At 36.3% G+C, this 18459-nt stretch overlaps 1 protein-coding gene across 1 annotated transcript in view; it reads right to left on the bottom strand.

Annotated features, from left to right (window-relative positions):
* Positions 1-14390: 14390 nt before the first annotated feature.
* LOC105987885 overlaps positions 14391-18459 on the bottom strand; it is a 19871-nt gene continuing 15802 nt past the window's right edge. The window contains exon 6 of the mRNA XM_013019308.1: positions 14391-14551. The gene's annotated coding sequence lies outside the window, so the exon portion shown is untranslated. The remainder of the gene's footprint in view (positions 14552-18459) is intronic.

Below are 18459 nucleotides of genomic sequence, written 5' to 3'. Positions count from 1 at the left end.
TGGGTACATTTTATTGCATCAAAGAAAACAAAACAAAACCCACCATTCCTTAAAATGTATTAATCAAAAGAAGAACGCAGATTGCTATTTATGATCATCTTAAATTAGTAAATGTCATTTATACTACTATAAATGGAGGCCAAGATCTGGCAGTTCAGTAACAGTGAAGATTTAGTCACCACATCTCACAACCTAGTCATTTGCAAACATTTTGGGTCTTCATTGTGAAGAACATACAGTTATGAGGGGGTAAAAACTAGAAAACTAATCATCATTGCTTTAGCTCAACCCACATGCCTGTTCTTAAGTGTATCCATGGTAGCAATGATGCAACATGCCTACCTAGCTCATCGTGCCTACATAAGTGGGAGAAAAGGGGGGCGGAATACGAAAAAAAATTCACTTGGAAAGGTGTTTTAGTATTAGTATGATAAAAGTACATCAACTACAGTATTAGATTTTAAGAACACATTTAAAAAAAAAAAACAAAAAACCACCAAGCTCTGTAAAGATCAGAAAAGACAAAAAAGATACCAGGCTAAGGGGAAGATATTCTGTAGCTTTTAGCTGAAAAGAAAATCAAGAATTTTGGCCTTTCTGATATAGCCATTGGTTAAAAATGTTTAAAGGATTTATTTCTAACAATAAAAAAAGTCATTTTAATTTAACTTTCCTAAAAGTAACTACAAATAACATTTCAGGCTTTCTATTTCCAACCTACATCTTTTTCCATTTTTAATTTAACAGTTACATAATAAAAAATACATAAATATTTTAAGGATAATGATTACATTCAATGTTTTTAGGCAATAAAAATTGTAGGTCTCTTTTGCTAAAAATAAAAGGGATGTCAAATGTAAAAAAAAATTCTTAAGAGCAATGGAAAGAAAGAGAATTTCAAATGTAATACTAAAAATAAACATCTAAACTGAATGAAGTACAGATGTACATAAAAAGAACTTGTAGAGGGAGAAAAATAAAGGAAGTTCTCCAAATGATGTGCCCTTTAAACATTTTTCAGGAATATTTTAATAAGACATTTTACTTAACAGATACAGAAGGCATTCTCTTATAAACAGGAATAAGCCTACATAGTGGGTCTGTCTATATGTTACAACAAGCAAGTATTTTAACTGTGTACACAAGAAAACAAAGCTAAATTCCACAAATCTTCCCACTTTCACTCTGGTGAGAAATAATTTACTACAAAGGAATAGTAATAGCCTATTTCAGCTCTACATGTATTTTACTCTTTTATCACTGTTTTTTTTAAATCATTGTGCCTAACACTGTGACACCAATAAAACCAAAAAAGTAAATTATTTCCTGTTTTAAAAATGAATGTGTGAATTTTAAATGTAATAATCCAGAATATAAAATAATCAGAGTGCCCACAAAGTAGTAGTCACAAATTAAAGCCAAACTTAAGAAACTAAGTGAAATAGGCTGCACTTCAAATGTAATGAGCAAAATAGGCACAAGAACTTTTAAGGGCCTATACAAATATAACATTTTATATTCAAATCAATGTCTTTCCAAAGATAACAGTCAGAACTTGACTGCTTTTTCAGAAGAGTCCAGAAAAGGTTCTCAAAATGAGTTACACTTTCAAGTACCATGACATGTTGGGGCAAAAAATAAAGTAGAAGAGAAGAACTTTGAGAAAAGCTTTACAATATTTCAATATAATCAAGATTTACAGATATTTATTGTTAGGAGACAGCATTATATAAATTTCAGGGAAAAAAATCTGTTTGGCATATTATTTTTAGCTATCTGAAGTACATTTCAAACTATTGCCTTTGCTAAAGGATATGAACTAGCATCATACAGATCTGCATATTTGTTTTGAACATCTAAACTGGTTGTTTCTTATTAAAACACATAATAAAACATCTCTCACATCTGTTACTGATAATGAAACAAACAGAAAAGCGTATTTTATCTTACCTTTGTGGTTACAATGCACAGGCAATCCATTATTCTACCATTACAATAGTATTTTATACACAAAGAAAAACTATTATTAAGTTGCCTAAACAAAAATTTTAAATAAAAATTAAAAACAAAGTTGTGAGATAAAATCATAGATGAAAACTTATAACTGTGACAAGATCTCTCCAGGATCCATTCTTAGAGGTAGCAATTTTTCTACTATCTGAAATATAAGAAGCCAGAATGTGTCACGTGCCCTACAATCTTCTTTATATAATCTGTATCTGAAGAACTTGAAATTATTCCACAAAATACTGTTGAAGATGTCAGTGTTTATTCCAAAGGAGTCCACTGCTGTTTCAGATGTTATTTCATTAATCCCTCTTTTCAAGATATGAGGTTGACAGGGAGTCATCTGATAAAATGCTCCACAAGGAGGTTTCCCCGATATAAATTTAAATCTGCTTCTCCTTGTTTGCTACAGTTTGGCTATTTTAAAAACTGGCAAAAAAAAAAAAAACACTAAAAAATTGCAAGCAAACATTTCTTCTACTAAACCATTTCAGCAACTGCAGCCTGCAAAGTAATGACTTTCTCAGGCAGTAATGAATGGAATATTCCATGTGGTATTTTTGAGTAGGGGAGCAGGAAGAACACACACACACACACACACACACACACACACACACACACACACACACACACACACACACACACACACACACACACACAGTCACTTAATATTTTCTCTCTTCACTAACATAAATATTTCTATCACTGAAGCTAGATTTTAACTTTGGAGCATTATTAAATCCATTTCACCTAATTATTTGCCCCTTTAAATAAATTATTTTAAAAGCACTACAGAAACAGGTATAACTATGTACCATCCCAAACTCCTCAAGGAGTCTTCATTTTTAACCCAGAAGTCACCTAACTTTGTAAAATATGACAGTCTCCTGATCATCAGGGATAGAGTCAGACAGACTAACAGGTGACAAGGCACAAGGATGGCAAGTAGCTTTAGGTCTCATAAACTTCTAGCCATACTCCTTAATCAAAACATAAAGGAAGAATATTATCTGTAAATTCTGTTAACAATTTTCTTAATATTCTATAGGTATTATGAATGACCTCAAATTCAAATTATTTAAATTGTTTTCCACTTGCTTAACTACTCCTACTCTTAACATGTTAGGTACAGGATGTGTGTGTGTATGTGTGTATCACTTAGTAGTTGTCACACTGCACTTTGCTTCCACTACAAATTAGTGTGACAAGACAGCCTATGTACTATTATGGTACAACAGAAAATGTATTTGGTCTTTGTGCTCAGGTTTCTGTTGAACAGTGCCTAAAAAAACCTAAGAGTTTCTGAGTAATGTTAAGTATCTTCCGTTTTTCATAAAAAGCTTTTTCCATCACACTTGAGCTTATACTAATGAGGTAACTTAAGGTAATAATAGCCCTAAAATGGAGCTGATCTCCAGAAAGATCAAGGGATTAAAGTACTTGAGAGTTAGGAACTTCCAGCCTCACTACCAACTTCCAACAGGAGTAAATAGAGATCAAACTCAAAACTTCTTAAATAACAAGAGTGGATGAACTTTGGGTCAAAAAATAGATCCACATGCCAACAGTTTAGAAGTTCCTGTACTCAAGATCATTCCAGATCTCTCACCATGTAACTCTCTAGATCTGTATTCTACACAGTACCCTTTATGAGCATTTATGCCTCCTTACCTACCATTTTTATCTCTAGTAGTTCATACACTGACCAGAATGTAGAAGGAGCACAATAAACACTTATTAAGTTAACCTTTCTATTATCTAAATTACAATGATTTATTTTGCATTGAAGAGTCTGAACTGACCCTGAATATTAGTTCACTTTACCAGGAAAAACTTGCAAACAGTTTTGCCAACTCAAACAAAAATCTATTTTTAAAAAATTAGAGGAAATAGCCAAATATCTACATTTAAATTTATTGAGTCAGTTTGACTTTTATTTAACAATACAACTTCATTTAAATAACATGACTATAGGGGATGGGAATGTGGCTTAGCAGTGGAGTGCTTACCCACATGTATGAAGCCTTTTGTTTGATTCCTCAGTACCATATAAACAGAAAAAGCTGGAAGTGGTGCTGTGGCTCAATTGGTAGAGCTCTAGCCTTGAGCACAGAGAGGCTCAAGGACAGTGCCCAGACCCTGAGTTCAATCTCTAGGACTGGCAAAAAAAAAAAAAAAGACTATATTATTATTTTATTCATTACATTTCAGGAAGCCATTTTAGTCAAACTCTTTACATTCATCTTGGACATTCAGACCACACAACTTTTAAAAAATCAAATCTATTTAAGCTGTGAAGCTCTTACCACAGACTTTGGAAGATAAATATAATACCTTGGAGATACATAATCATAGGACAGCTACCTGATATTATGTGCATATTGATGATATACAGGCATGTGAAACACAGCTGAAAAATATAGCCATGCATTGCATAACATTTCAGACAAAAGATTATATACACAAAGCATGTGTATGTTCATTCTATGTTTGTAGAATGACAAAAATCACCTAATAATGCATTTCTCAGAACACATCCCTGTCATTAAGCTACACATGACTATATGATCTATCACTATGAAATCCTACCAAGAATAAGTTTCATCAACCTTTATGCCTAACTTTGTTACCAGAAATACATTAGTATAATGAGTTAAATAAAGAGAAAACAAGACAAATATATAATATGTAGTATTATGACAATTAGCATAATCTCTTCAAAACGTTACTATCATGTAAAGAAAAAAATGAAGACAACTGTTCTAAATAGACCAAAAAGACTAAAGGCACTATCAGACGAGATCGGGCGCGTTCAGGGTGGTATGGCCATAGATTAAAGGCACTATCAGGGTTGGTATGTATATCATAGCCTCATTTCAACATTCCCTACCCAGATCTTTTTTTGTTTTTGGTCAGTCATGGGGCTTGAACTTTGGGCCTAGGCGCTGTCCCTGCACTCTTCAGCTCAAGGCTAGCGCTCTATCACTTTTGAGCTAGCACCACTTCCCATTTTCTAGTGGTTTATTGGAGATAAGAGTCTCACAGACTTTCCTGCCTGGGCTGGCTTTAAACCTTGATCCTCAGATCTCAGCCTCCTGAGTAGCTAGGATTACAGGCATGAGCCACTAGCTCCCGGCCCCTACCCAGATCTTTACACTTACCTTTCACTGTGAATTGCACTAGTAACATCTTGTACCGCTGGCTTCTAGTTCAAAGCTCCTCCACCCCCTCCTCACTGGAGGATTTCCTATTAATCACAAAAATAAACTCCACTGTCCCTTAAATGGACACCACTACTCCCTGTATTCACAAATCCAAAACCCTGTAATGTAGATTTTTACTGCTTCCCAGTAAAACTATTACACAAAATTCTTAATCTTTCCTTAGATAGTCTTATGGGATTTGATACCAAACCCCAGCAATCAGTCACACTTAGTAGCAGGAAGCACCTTTTTGTATTAGTTCTTCATTTTTCCTTCCCAACTTTTTCCACCTCATCCATCACTTCTGTTCTCAGATAACACTCTCAGGAAACCCAGATGAAAACAGAGACCTTACAATTAAATGCAATACTTATATCCTTACTGGATCCTAGATTTTTTTATTCTGAATAAACAATTACATTTTATAGGTAGGATGATAATAATAGTAAGGGCTAGGCAGTAGAATATCTGACTTTCTTGCCTCTTAAGAGATAGGTGCTGAAATTTTATTTTAAAGTTCATAATGAGTACAAATGATGATGAAATGGTTCTCAAAATATAACATACCAGGTAAACAAGTATTATAAAATACAATAACAACTTTTTTAACCCATGCAGTATTTTCTATATTGTTCTTTCAATTTTACTCTATCTCTGAAATTTTGTAATATAAAAAACACATGCTAGGTGCCAGTGGCTCACTTCTGTCATCCAAGCTACTTGATCTTCTAAAAATGAGTGCACTCTCCCCTACCACTTCTATAAAGGTCTTACATCATGTTCCTTACATCATGTTCCATACATCATTGCCAATTTAATTTGTGTTTGTGTAAAGTAAGGCTGAATACTTCAATACAGCTTTATTGCCCCATGTCTACTTTTTTCTCCAAACTGCTTGTTCACATCCTTTGCTTTTTTTTTTTTTTTGGTCAATCGTGGGGCCTGAACTCTGGGCCTGGACTCTGTCCCTCAGCTCTTCAGCTCAGGCTAGAGCTCTACCACTTAAGCCACAGCACCACTTCCGGCTTTTTCTTCTTATGTGGTCCTGAGGAATCAAACTCAGGGCCTCATGCATGCAAGGCAAGCACTCTACGACTGAGCTACCTTTCCAGACCCTATTATTTTATTTTTTACTTAGTGATTTACAAGAGTTTTCTTAAGTTGAAAGGGCTAGAAATTTTTTTTAATGTTCTTTCACACTTAATTTCACTAACTTATCTTTTTTTTCTTGGCAATACTGGGAGGATTTAACTTAGAGCTTCATGCTTGCTATTTAGGCAATCCATTGCTAAGTCAACCTCTAGTCCTGTTTTTTGCTAGCAAGTTTTGAGACAGGGTCTTATTTCCTGCTTAGGTATGCATCTGGACTGCAATCTGCCTATTTTAGGCTTCATGTTCTTGCTGTGATGACAGTCATGCACCATTGCATCAAACTTTCCTCTGCTGATATGAAGTCTTGTGACTTTGTGGCCTAGAACTATAATTCTCCCAATTTCCACCTTCTACATAGCTTAGAACACAGGCAAGTGCCACCACATCCAGCTTGAAATTAAGAACATGTCTCATGAACTTTTCTTTTTTGTTGCTTTTTTTAAAAAAAAAGCAAGTTATTATAAAGGTGCTGTACAATTATGTAAGTCAAATAAAGAGTACATTTCTTTTTGAACAATGTAATCCCTTCCCTTACTCTCTCCAAGTTTTTTTTCCTTCCCATCATGAACTTTCCTACATCAAGTAGCCTCATACTGTGATCTTCCTGTTCTCAGCCTCCAAGTTGTTAGTTACTGGCACTCAGGAACTGTTTTTTGTTGTTGTTGTTGTTGTTTTATCCTGTGCCAGTCCTGGGGCTCACAGACTGGGCATATACCTCAGTTCTTTTGCTCAAGGCTAGCATTTTAGCTCTACTTCCTGTTTTTCGCTAGTTAGTTGGGGGTAAATGTCCCATGGATTTCCTTCCTGGGATGGATTTGAGCTGTATTCCTAGGTTTTCAGCCTCCCTAAATAAGCAGGATTACAAGTGTGAACCATCAGAGCCCGGCCCAGCTTCACTTTTTGAGACAGGTTCTTACTATGTACCCAGGCTGTCCTCAAACTCTTGAGCCTCCTGAACTATCCTTCAATTACTGGGACGATAGGCCAGTACTACCATACCTGGCACCAGATACTTGTCATTCTTTATCTTTCTTTTCTTTTTGTAGTACTGGAGATTGAATCCAGGGCCTCATATACTCTATACAAGTGTACTACCACTGATTTCATACCCCCAGACTTTTTTTTTTTGAGACAGTGTCTCATTAAATTGCTCAGGCTGGTCTCCAATTTGCCATCTTCTTGCTTCAGCTTCCTGAGTGACAGAAAATACAGACATGTGCAACCATGTCCAGTTGTTCTTCCTCCCTGCCCCAATCAGCAAACATTAATACTTGAAGGGCCTGGGTTCATGCATATAATCCTGACTGGGAGGACTGTTTTAAGGCCAGCCCAGGAATACACACAAGATTTCTTTTCAACCAATAGCTGGGTCTGGTGGCATGTGCACTGTCATCCTGTTTACATGGGAAGCTAAGATCATGAGGATCACAGTTCTAGGCCAGCCCAGGCAGAAAAAGCCCACAAGACTCCGTCTCAACAAAGGAGAGCACGGGACTGAAAAAGTGGCTCAGTGGTAGAGCACGTGCCTTGCATACCAGAGGCCCTGGGTTTGATTCCTCAGCACCACATAAGCAAAAAGAAAAAAGCCAGAAGTGGTGCTGTGGCTCAAGTGGTAGAGCGCTAGCCTTGAGCTGAAGAGCTGAGGGACAGCACCCAGGCCCAGAGTTCAGGCCCCATGACCAGACCCAAAAAACAAACAAACAAACAAAGGAGAGCATGGTGTCTCAGCTATTATCCCAGCTATGATGGAAGGCCTAAATAGGCAGATTGAGAAATCCAAGAGAAAAAAGTGAGATCCTATCTCAAAAATAACTTTTGCAAAAAGGGCTAGAAGCAAGGCTCAGCTGTGGAACATTTATAGCCAGTATGAGGCCCTGAGTTCAAACCAAAGTACTCTCACAAAATAATAAGATAGGATTTGTGATAATTCCATAGATACATTCAGTGTATCCTAAATAAGTTCACTTCCTAAATTATATTCCTATATCCTCTCTCCCATTTTTCAGGGTTTGATGATCTTCATTATTCTGTCTTCATGTGTGTGTGAGTAAAATACTTAAAGCTTTAGATATTTTGGCCTCCCCCAACCCAGACTCCATTTTGTATTCACATATCATCATCATCATCATCATCATCGTTGTTGTTGTCGTTATTATTACCATTTCAAGTCTAGGTTCCAGAAATGATCAAAAACATGTCACATTTGCCTTCTTGAACTTGGCTTATTGTACTCAGCAAATGATCTCCATGCCCTGCTGTATGTATGTATATGTATATACACACATTTCCCTTACTCATTCATCTGTTGTTGGGCACTTCAGTGTATTACATAGATTTGCTATCGTGAATAAAGCTGCAATTGCCGGTATCTCTCCTGATTTATACTCCTTCAGATATATATTCAAGAATGGTGTGTGCAGGGTCATAAGGTAAAACCATTTTCAGTCTTTTGAGGAATCTCCATAGTTAGTTGTTTCCATAGTGGCTATACATTCCCACCAGCAATGTACTAGGGTTCCTTTTTCTACACATCCTTACTAGCATTTGTTGTGTGTTTTCTTGATAACTGCCATTTTGACTGAGTTAAGATGGCACCTTGGTGTGGTATAAATTGGCATTTCCTTTATGGCTAAGGTTGTTGAGCTTATTTTTCATGTACCCATTAGCCATTACACTCCTTCTGACAACTGTTCAATTCACTTCTCCATTTTATTAATTGGGCCATTGTTGTTTTGCTGTTCAGTGTTTTCAGTTTTGTATATACTGGATATTAATCCTTTTATCTCTTGAATAGCATGAAGATTTTACTGTATTTTATGGGTTGTTTCTTGGTTCTGGTATTTTCTTTTGCTATGAAGAAACCATTACTTTGATGTAGTCCCATTGTCAATTCTTGTTCCCGTTTTCTGAGCAACTGGAGTCCTATTCAGAAAATAATTTTATCTGTGCTTAAGTCTTCTGAAGTTTTCCTGTATTTGATTTAAAATTTTAGGTAGGTCTTAAGAGTTCTTTCATCCATTTTGGAGTTTATTTTTATCTCCACAGAACGAGAGGTAAGGGTCAAGTTTCAGTTTCCTCCAAGCAGCACCATTTGTTGAAGAGGCCATCTTTGCTATAGCATGTTTTTCGATCCTTTATTGAAAATTAGATAGTTGTAGCTGTGTAGTTTAATGCCTGGGTCTTATATTCTGTTCCATTGCTTTTCTAGTCTAGCATACCAAGCTGTTTTGTTACGATGGCTATAGAATAATTTGAAGTCTAATATTGTAATACCATCAGCATTGCTCTTTATTACTTAAAAATGCTCTTACTACTTGGGGTCTTTCATGCTTCCACATGAAGTTAAGAATTTTTCTATTTCTTCAAAGGAGGATAGAAACTTGGATGGATATTGCATTGAATCTGTAGATTGCTTTCAGTAGTATTTTCAGTATTGGCCATTTTCATGATAGTACTTCTACTGATCTAAGAACATAGATCTTTCCATTTTCTGGTGGCTCCTTCCATTTCTTTCTTGAAGGTTTTATGGTTTTCCTTGTAGGGTCTTTAATCTCCTTCATTAAGTTTATTCTTAATCTTTATATGTATGTGTGTATGAGTGTGTGTGTGTGTGTGTGTGTAGTAGTAGTAGATTTTCATTTAGTTTTGTTGTGCTTAGAAAAGGTTTCCTTATTCCAAAATTATTTTTTAAATTATTTTATGGCTTCATTTGTTAAGTCACTAAATCTCTGTTCCACTTGAAATATCTTAGGAATATACTGTACATTTTTTTCTATCAGAATATGATAGTAAATCTGGCAATCTCTCCCACCTTCATCTTGTTTTCTTTCAGATATAAACTATTCCTTACAATACAATCTCTTGATTGTAAGGAATCTCTCTTATTTTAAAACAGAATTATTTTTATAAAAATGAACTTATTAAATAACATTCTTTATTAAGTATCACTATTCTTTAATAAGTAACAGAAAAATACGTAAGAAAAAACACTTAAACATTATGCAAACATTTTTCCAAACATCTCACTAAGTAAGTCTGTGTTCAAAGAAGCAGACATAGCAAGAAAGACGGAGGGAGGGATGGAGGGAAGGAGAGAGGGAAAGAAGGCTCCCCAAACTAAGAAAATGGGGCACTAATCATGTCTCTTTAAAAAAATAAATAGTATTAATTTTAATTATACTACATCAGGTCTGCAGGTCAAAACTGAGGATCTGAGCCAGGCGCCGGTGGCTCACACCTGTAATCCTAGCTACTCAGGAGGCTGAGATCTGAGGATCACAGTTCAAAGCCAGCCCAGGCAGGAAAGTCCATGAGACTCGTATGTCCAATAAACCACTAGAAAACGGGAAGTGGCGTTGTGACTCAAGTGGTAGAGCACAAGCTGCAGGGAAAGCGCCCACGCCCAGAGTTCAAGCCCCACGACCAACCAAAAAAAAAAAAGAGGATCTGGCAAAAGTTATGTCAGTTACCAACTGTTTTTTAACTCTCAGAAAACTGGATGGATAATTTAAAATGCTAAAACCCTCATTTTAAGAAACACAAGTCCATGTAAAATTTGATCAATTTTCCCAAAATTAATCCTCTTTATGATAGTACTATAAAAGCAAACATGAAGTAAAAGAAGCAAGACTATGTGGCATGTAAAAAAAAAAAAAAGATTATTTTTTTACCCAGCAGTTTAGTGCAAAAGTATAACAAGTTTCCTGTAAGCCTTAGGTTTTTAAGATTTTTAGATTTTACAATTTGCAGTCCAATAAAAACTTTTTTGTATTTGTTTTGAGTCAGTAGATTTTCTCAGTCTTTATTCAGTTAGAAACATGATCAAAACAAAAGACCAAGTGAATGATCACTCAGTGAAGGTTCCCATCTAATTGAAGCATGCATGAATGGTAGATAACGGGAACATATTTTCATCTCTTACAGCATCCCCAAACTATTAGAAATTAAAATCTCCAAACACTTCAGGCTATTTTTTTTAGCTTTTATACTTGTTATTTATCAATGTTTTAAGCTACTTTTACTTTCAGATGTCAGGTTATTCTGTCACCTCTGTGAAAACAGCACTTCCTACTAACAGACCTTGGCTTACTCAAGTTTGAAACATACTTATTTTTCCCTTTCTAAAACTCTAGGACTGGGCTGGGAAGTTGGCTCAGTGGTAGAGCACTTGCCTTGCATGCCTGAGGCCCTGGGTTCGATTCCTCAGCACCACATAAGCAAAAAAAAAAAACTGGAAGTGGAGCTGTGGCTCAAGTGGTAGAGTGCTAGCCTTGAGCTGAAGAACTGAGGGATAGTGCCCAGGCCCAGAGTTCAGGCCCCATGACCGGACCCCCCAAAAAAATAAAACTCTATATAACGACACATCCCAACACTTCCCTTAAAATTCACCCATTAATGGCTACAGATACAAACACTACTAAAACATCTGCTTTCTATATGCCCTAGGCAATACTTTGTTCCCCTCCATTTTCCAAACTAGTAAGATCTGAAATGTTTTGTTCTTCTAGTCATTTGTGCTATTAGCATATCTATGATATATCATTTAGAATGTGCAGAAAGCAAGCCTCCCCATAGCATTCAAGGTATGAGTGCTCTAGATTTTGGTAAGAGCACAAATATTTCTAATACCCTGTTTACTCATTTCTTATGATGTGCATAATCAAACTCTACCTCATGCATTGTAAGCAAATGCCCTACCATTAAGCAATACCCCTAATCCTCTAATACAATTTTTGATGGAACTTAATATATTGCTGATCCTTCTCACTGAAATCTGTGACCAAAAAACTACTATCTTACAGACTGTCCATTTATTCTAGTTTAATGAATCTTTACATTTACTGGACAATTGATCTAATCATTAGCTAAATAATCTATAAAAATAGAAAACTAGATAATAAGAACTGTGTGTTTTATAATCACAAGTGAGTAGCAAATCAAACAACAGAAAAAACAGTAATTAAATATGAAAGTCAATGTCCTTAAAGATCAACATTTTCATATGTTTTTTAAACTAAGAAATAAAACAACATATATGAAACTGTAACTATATAACTGCTTTATTCTATTTCATGCAGCTAAAACAACTCCTGAAACTGAGTAATCTTTAAAGAACAGGAATGTATTTCTTGTAGTTCTGGAAGCTGAGAAATCTAAGCTCTAGGGTGGTCTGGCAAGGGCCTTCTTGTTTTACCCGTGCATGTCAGAGAGCAGAGCTAAAGTCTTTATAAAGCCTCTTTTATAAATGCCTTAATTACATTCACAAGGAAGAAGCAGCCCTCATGACTAATCCTTTTTTTTTTGCCATGTTGGGGATTGAATCTGGGGCCTCACACATGATAAGCAACTAATCGCCTCTTAACAGCTCCACCTCTTAATACCATCACATTGGCAAAGCTAGATTTTGGAGGTACATTTAAATCATGGCAGTATCTCACTACAGATATTTTTTAATTCCATTTGAAAAAGATGAAATGAACTATCATTAACACAAATGACACATCAACTAAACAAGGGGATAACAGTAGAAATTATGCAAAAGAAAGTAGTGGGGGGGGGAAGTAAAGAAAATCTACCATCAGAATCTCTGATCAAAGCAAAATACATTAGGCTATTCCACAATTACTAGAGAACTATAAAGTAGACATTAAAGAGATCTGAAATCAAAAGACAGATTCACATAAGTAAATCAGATTAGCTGGATCAAGTCTTTTTTTTTTTCATTTTAGTTTTCTCACCTTTTTTCAGATGTAATCTGACTCATCCTACAATAAAATTCATCCTACAATAAAATAAAAATTTTTACCTAATAAAAAAGAAAACTGAAACACTTTCTACTTCATTACCAAAGTGCTATCTCTAGTTGCTTCTCATCCCTTTTCTCTTGATTTATTACTAACCAAACAGAAGCAGTTTCAATTTTCAAGGCATTGTCTACTTCTAAGAAGAAAGGACTAGAATCAAATTTAGAAAGGCAACCACTTTCAAATGACTAATACTTCTCAGGCAGAATCTTCATCACAAAAATGCTTCATTATCTCCACTGTACCATAATCCAACCCTATTAGCAACAGTATAATACAAGAAAAGAACATTACTAAGATAGTTATTAAAACTCAATGTAAGTGGTTTTAAATACAAAAAAATGTAGAAATCAATGCTAACTTAAAGGATTATTTATCAATCTCTAGTCAGTTTTAATACAACCCTACAAACTCAATAAACAGGAATTCTTGGTATAACTAAAGGAACCATGAAACAATACACTTCAATATTCTTTCAAAGAAAACACCAAAGCAGTATCATCTCTTTCTTTCTTTCCTTTTTTTTTTTTTGGTCGGTCATGGGGCCTGAACTCTGGGTGTGGGCACACTGTCCCTCAGCTCTTCAGCTCAAGGCTAGCGCTCTACCACTGACTGCCACAGTGCCACTTCTGGCTATTTTTGCTTATGTGATGCTGAGGAATCGATCCCAGGGCCTCATGCATGCAAGACAGGCACTCTACCAATGAGCCACTTTCCCAGGCCCTAATATCATCTTTTTGAAGCCCAATTTCTTTCTTTCTTTTTTTTTTTTTTTTTGGTAGGTCGTGGGGCTTGAAGTCTGGGCCCGAGCACTGTCTCTCAGCTCTTCAGCTCAAGGCTAGTACCCTACCACTTGATCCACAGCACCACTTCCAGCCTTTTCTGTTTATGTGGGGCTGAGGAATTGAACCCAGGGCCTCATGCATGCGAGGCAAGCGCTCTACCACTGAGCCAGCTTTCCAGCCCTGAAGCCCAATTTTTATATTATTACACAGATGAAGTGTCACTGAGGTCTTACTTTTAATTATTTAAAACAAGTATTTCAGATCTGAAACCAGTTAAAACCTTTTAAGACAGAAGCAAAACTTTTTAAGAATGTTTAATTCTGCTCTCTTTATTTCATTATAAATATTTCAAAAAATACTATTTTAATACCATTTTTTAAAGTAGCCCAAATAAAATGACCACAAAAAAGTTTTAGGGGGGAAAATGATCTTACCTCTACAGTAGGGCTAAGGCTGCTCGGCAGTGTTTCTGAAGTCACAGTAGTGCTTGGAAGACTGGAAATGTCCCAAGTATTTACAGGTTGGATTGGTTCAGACTGCTTTGAACGATCTATACATTTTGGATTATCCAGTAAGGTCACTTCATAAAATTCTTGAATATCTAGAGATGAGGAAATGAAGTATTCATATTTCAAAATTTGTATTTTATATTCATAATGCAAAAGTATTCATATTTTCTATCTAGAGAACTTTTAGATATTCAATGTTTGCAATGCTACAACAACTCACAGTAGAATTTTCACTTTAGAAAAAACACATCCAATCCTATATCTAGTACTGAATATTTCCTCATGTCACTGTCAGCATCATATCAAAACCTGAATGGCACAGTGTAAAAGTCATGCAAATTTCACATTTCATAAGTGCAAGTTGGGGCTGGGAAGTTGGTTCAGTGGTAGAGTGCTTGCCTCACATACGTGAGGCCCTGGGTTTGATTCCTCAGCACCACATAAGCAGAAAAAAGCCGGAAGTGGTGCTGTGGCTCAAGTGGTAGAGTGCTAGCCTTGAGTTGAAGAGGTAAGGGGCAGTGCCCAGGCCCAGAGTTCAATCCCTATGACTGACAAAAAAAAAAAAAGTGCATGCTGAGCCAGGCCTAGTAGATTAGGCCTGTAACCCTATCTATTTGGGAGGTGGAGTCTGGGGATCATAAACTTTAAGAGAACCCAGGCGCAGGTGGCTCACACCTGTAATCCTAGCTATTCAGGAGGCTGAGATCTGAGGATCACGGTTCAAAGCCAGCCCGGGCAGAAAAGTCCGTGAGACTCTGATCTCCAATAAACCACTAGAAAAGTGGAAGTGGTGCTATGGCTCAAGACACAGAGCGCTCGCCTTTAGCTGAAGAGCACAGGGACAGCACCCAGGTCCAGAGTTCAAGCATGACAGGATGTAACAGGCTCTTCATACATGTTAGTTTAACTAGTATCATGAATTCCACAAATTAGTCATTACCAATATTTTGTATTTTTATCATCACTCTAAACTAGCAATGTAAATTCTTCAGGTAGTTTTAACTGTCCTTCCCAAATCAAAATATATATTTTTTTTAATTTTAAAAATCAAAGAACTAATGACTTTATTCTCTAATCTGATTTAAGTTAAATATACTATTTAAGAAAATAATCAGTTAAAGATATGGCAAGACCCTAAAAGAAACCAAATTAACTCAACTCACTGTAGCACACTATAATTTTAAAATCAAATTTATTTTGCTATCAGCTGGAATCATATGAACTTAGTATATTAGCAGAGTAACTCACACTGCTCAGAAGCTTTGAATGATAATCGTATAATGTTTAGATTCATACTGTGAGCTCTTTACTCACTTACTGGTATAATCTTTTGGATTGATTTTTTAAGAGAGAATTATTTAACAGCAAGGGTGAGGAATTATCCTGTGTAGAATCATGCACTATAACTAATTTTTAGACAAAATAATTTTTACTTCTAGTTTCTATTTGGATAACACTATTATCATTTTAAAAAAACCTCATAGGAAAGTAGGATAAAGTAATTCCCTTTTCAGTTTTAATAAGCAGAATTACAGAACTTTCCAAATCAAGGGCAAATTAGAAACTAATGTTTGGACTTAATATCAACCAGCCTTACTGGAATACTACCAGACGAAGTAGCAGGAGATAAATTTAACCCACAGCCGGCCGCCAGTGGCTCAAGCCTATAATCCTAGCTACTCAGGAGGCTGAGATCTGAGGATTTCAGTTCAAAGCCACCCCAGGCAGGAAAGTCTGTGAAACTCTTCTCTCCAATAAACTACCAAAAAGTGAAAGTGGTGCTATAGCTCAAGTAGTAGAGTGCTAGCCTTGAGCTGAAGAGCTGTAGGACAGCCTCAAGCCCAGAGTCCAAGCTCCACCATCGACAAAAAACAACAACAACAACAACAAAAAACACAAGTCAGTAGCCTTTCTTTATACCAACAAAGTACAATCAGAGAGGGAAATCAAGGGAAAAAAAACTCCATTTGCAATAGCCTCAAAAAAGGGGGGAGGAAGGGTAGAAATAAATGTAACCTAGAATGGAAAGATCTTCCATGTTCATGGAAAGGTAGAATGAATTGATCTAAAAATTCAATGCAATCCTCATCCAAATCCCCATGTCATTATTTAGACAGAGAAAACAATCTAAAACTTCATATAACAACAAAAAGACCTCAAATAGCCAAAGTAATTGTAGGCAAAGAAAAAAGAAAAATGCAGTGCTGGTGGCATCACAATCCCAGAACTCAAGCTCTACTACAGAGATATAATATCAGCTTGGTACTGGCACAAAAGTAGACCCAAAGATCAATGGAACAGACTAGAAGACCCAGAAATAAAACCAGGTAACTACAGTTATCTGCTATTTGATAAGTGAGCCAAAGACATATGGTAGAAAAAAGACAGTCGCTTCAATAATTGGGCATCCATATGCAGCCAACTAATAGTGGATCCCTGTTTGTCACCATGTATTACTATCAAATCAAAGTGGATCAAAGACCTCAATATCAGATGTGAAACCTTGAAATTTCTGCAAGAACGAGTAGGAAAAACACTAGGACTGAGAGGCATAGGTAGAAACTTTTTGAAGAGACCCAGGGGCACAGCAGACAGGAAAGAGACTTGATAAATGGAATTCCATCAAAATATGCTTCTGCACAGCAAAGGACGTAAGTTACTAAACTAGAAAGTCAAAAGCCTAAGAGTATATCTTCACCAGTAATATATCCAACAAAAGCCTAAGAATCAAAAATACACAGATCAAGAAATTAACCCTTCCCAAAGCTAATAAACCAATCACTAAATGAGAAAAAGACCTAAGGAGAAAATTCTCAGAAGAGGTAAGAATGGCAAAGAAACCCATGAGGAAATGTTTAACATGCTTTGCCATAAAGAAAATGCAATTCAAAACAACTCTGAGATCCCATCTCACCCCAGTTACATTGGCCAAAATCAAGAATTTGAACAACAAATGCTGGTGGGATGTGGGGAAAAATTAACCTTATCACACTGTTGGTGGAAATGTAAACTAATACAACCACTCTGGAAAGCAATCTGGAGGTTCCTCAAAAAACTAGACATAGATCTTTCCTATGACCTAGCCATACCACCCCTGGGCATCATCATAAGCCAGGATACCATAAAGACGCTTGCACATCAATGTTCATTGCTACACCATTCACAACAGCCAATTTATATAAACAGCCCAAATGCCCTACAAACATACGAGAAACAAACACTGCATATTTTCTCTCATATGGAGAAGCTAGATCTAAAAATACTAAGACATGATAAATTACACAGGACTAACAAATAGTGAGAATAAAGGAGGATACTCTTAGGGGAGGAACACAAAGGCGCAATGCCTATGTGCATCTGATCATACAAAATACTATTTATCGAAAAGAACTCCAGGAAATGGAAACGAGGTTTTTTTTGTCTTATCTGTTCATTTATCTGTCTTTGAGAAGTAAAAGGGGGCACAGAAATGGAGAGACAAAAGGTGAACAACTGCAGCGGTCATACTCACTAGACATTATGTTGAAAATGAACTGTACAATTTGTGGGAGGAGACAGGAGGGAAAACCTTGGCCAGCAGGAAGGAAGGGGCAACACTGCTCAAAAAGAAATTTACTCATTACCTGAACTTATGTAACTAGCACCTCTATATATCACCTTTATAACAATAAGAAACAAACAAAAATTTAAAAGGATTTTTCTTTCTGTCTGGTTTGGAGAGGGGCAAAAAGAAGAAAAAGAAATGGAGGGGGGCTGGGAAGGTGGCTCAGTGGTAGAGTGTTTGCCTTGCATGCATGATGCCCTGGTTCGATTCCTCAGCACCACATAAGCAGAAAAAGCCAGAAGGGGCTGGGAAGGTGGCTCAAGTGGTAGAGTGCTAGCCTTGAGCTGAAGAGCTGAGGGACAGCGCCCAGGCCCAGAGTGAAGGCCCCACAAACTGGCAGAAAGAAAGAAAGAAAGAAAGAAAGAAAGAAAGAAAGAAAGAAAGAAAGAAAGAAAG

Source organism: Dipodomys ordii, unplaced genomic scaffold, assembly GCF_000151885.1.
Source record: "Dipodomys ordii isolate 6190 unplaced genomic scaffold, Dord_2.0 Scaffold45, whole genome shotgun sequence".
NCBI lineage: Eukaryota > Metazoa > Chordata > Mammalia > Rodentia > Heteromyidae > Dipodomys > Dipodomys ordii.
The sequence above is the reverse complement of the archived record's forward strand: the minus strand, read 5'-3'. Positions and strand labels throughout refer to the sequence as shown.